Below are 2,678 nucleotides of genomic sequence, written 5' to 3' on the forward strand. Positions count from 1 at the left end.
GGAGCAGCCTGGTTTCACCTTCTCCAGGATGAACCTGTTTGTTCTCCTAGCAGTCCGTGGTAGATTCAACAGTCTTTTCCAGCACCACAGCTCAAAGGCACCAATTCCCCTTCTCTCCTCCCTAGTCGATGTCCAACTCTGCAATGCATAATTGCGGTACAGAGGGGGAGAAAGAGTAGTGATGTCAGATTGAGGACTAAGGTGCGTCTGACTCAGGCCAGGTTCTTTCCGATTACAAGCTGTGCATCTGGGACCTGGACAGTGAGTGTTGTGATGCCTGCATTTGCCAATAGCTGCCTATCCTGATCCTGGCGACGGTGTGGTGGGGAGGAGTGGGTATGAAGGATAGACTTGGATTCAGCTCAAAATGTAAAGAGGAAATCAGGAGCCAGGAACACAAAGTCTGTGATTCAGAACAAAGCCAAAAGACATTCAGTTAGAGCTGAAAACACTTTCCCTCCCTGGTCAGTGAGAAGCCCATCTTTGAGGCAAAGTCAGAAAATCCTGTTGTTATTTGAAGTGAAGGGAGTGCCTCTCAGCTTTCAATTATAGGGGGTGGGGGGCAAACTAAGGCCCTGAAAGAATTCAAACTTGATATGCGGGTCTTCATAAAAATTGACCTCCATGCATAAAAGGACACTTCTCACTTTAAAAATATTAATAAAGGCTAGTCTTCTTACCTATTGCAGTATGTTATTATTACACTTTTTTAAAAATAAAATACTTTTCATCTCCTGGCTGATATATCTTTTTTCCCAGGAATTCCTGCTCCTCTTGAACTTGATCTGAATCTCACATTGAGATTCTGCTGACATTGTTCACAGTCATGTCCTGTTATGGTGTCTCTGATTACAAGTGTGTCCTCCTCGTTTTTCTTTCTTTTCTCACATATTCTCCTTTCTTCCTCACATTCTCCTTTTCTTTCTCCATCATTTCTTTCTTCCTCCCTCAATCCATTTCTGTTTCATTCTCCACTTCCTTCGTGGTTAGAATATCCCCCCCCAAAATATTAATTCTCCCAACATAAGAATGTCACAGCAAGACCAGCACAAAGGCGTTCACACAGACGAAAAGTCACTGTTACACTGTTACTGCTGAGAACTTAAAGCCAACACAGCCCTCCAGAGTATTTACAGAGGCTGGGACTTGCAAGAGAGGAGATTCCCCATCTCTCTTTGTCTCTCTGAAAAGGTGAATCAAATGCCATGCTTTCGGGCTGGCAGCAACACTAAGTCCCATTCCACCATCGACCAATGCTTCATTCTAGTTTATTAGCAAAGGAAAAAGTGGTTTTTGGCAAAATAGAAGTACTGCAAAAATACTGTAGACAAGACTCTGGACCAGACAATATTCTCTTAAAAGTGTGGGTTGTTCCTTGCATCTCATAGCCACTCTGTGCAGAACAGCTGTGAAGCTTGCTCTGTCCTGAGCCAACCTCCTGGTCTCTGACACACCTGCCCCCATGTTCCCAGTCCCCGAGTCAAGCCGTCTCATCCAGGGTCCAGTGACTCTATTATACCCTTACACAAACCAACCTGTCCCTGAAGACAAATGCGTCAGTGGTAAATGATGCAAGCAGGAGGTAGGAAGGTCATTAGTTGAAAGGAACAGCTGTAGCCCATTTGGTCTGTCTGTCCGTGGTGTGTCTGTCCAGTTGCACAGGCCTGGCTCCAAATAGCCCAGGGGAAGGGCCTGTTTGCTGCTCAGTCAGCTTTGCACGGATGCAGCCACGTCAGGGCCTTTTGTTAGTGGCCTGATGGGGAAGGAGTTGCATGACCAACTCCAGAAGCAGGTGATTCCAATCCACTGGCCGCTCCAGAGAGGAAGACAGGCAGTCACCGGTGATTACAGCCTCTGAAAACCTGCTGGAGGGTCAGCCAGGGGCCGGTTCAGACTGGACTGCAATGATCATATCCAGCCACGGACTGGTTCCGTCTCTTTGTGTCTGTTTGTCGGTTAAGCGTCCCTTCCATCCTCCCTCCTTTCTCTTCCTCCAGGTGTGCTGTCTGTTGCTGTGAACCCACTGTCTGCGGAGTTTTTCAGAGGCAGTTAATCCTGATTGGGCCTTTGGCCTTGATTTTCCCCAGCTGGTGGGGCAGGAGCTTGCAAACGCAGCCTGGCATGTCCATGGACAGGAATGGCCAGTGCCGGCCATGCTGCCAGGCTTAAACGGAGCAGGAGGGCGGACCTTCCTTTTCAGCCTGGAAGAAGGTGACCTCAGCACCTGTTCTTGGTGCCAGAGATTGGAGGATCAGACAGAACAGAGACCTTCTGGGGACAGAGGGGTTGTGGGGAAGGAGCCATCAGTGCAGGCCTCCGCCCAGGCTTGCTGGGGACCTGGAGTCACAGGACTTGAGCCTGAAGAATTGCATCCAGTTAACCGTGAGTAAGGCTCTGTGGGGATTGAGTAGGAAAGGCAGTGGGGCTGGGCGCAGGAGAGGTTGGGGTTCAAATTGGGAAGAGTGGGTACAGGAGCATAGGTGGACCTCCAGGAGATTGCTTGTACACTCTGCATATTCCCAGCGGGGATCGTTCCCTCCTGCAGCGTTAGAAGAGGTCCTATGACGTTGTTGTTATTGTGGATTGCCTTCAAGTCGAGCACATCTCATAGTGACACTCTGAGAAAAAGGCCTGAAGCTCCTCTACAACTATGCAGATTTATCCAAGTTTATAGAGTT

This window comes from Elephantulus edwardii, unplaced genomic scaffold (assembly GCF_000299155.1).
Source record: "Elephantulus edwardii isolate Elephantulus edwardi_28Jun2011 unplaced genomic scaffold, EleEdw1.0 scaffold00462, whole genome shotgun sequence".
Classification (NCBI taxonomy): domain Eukaryota; kingdom Metazoa; phylum Chordata; class Mammalia; order Macroscelidea; family Macroscelididae; genus Elephantulus; species Elephantulus edwardii.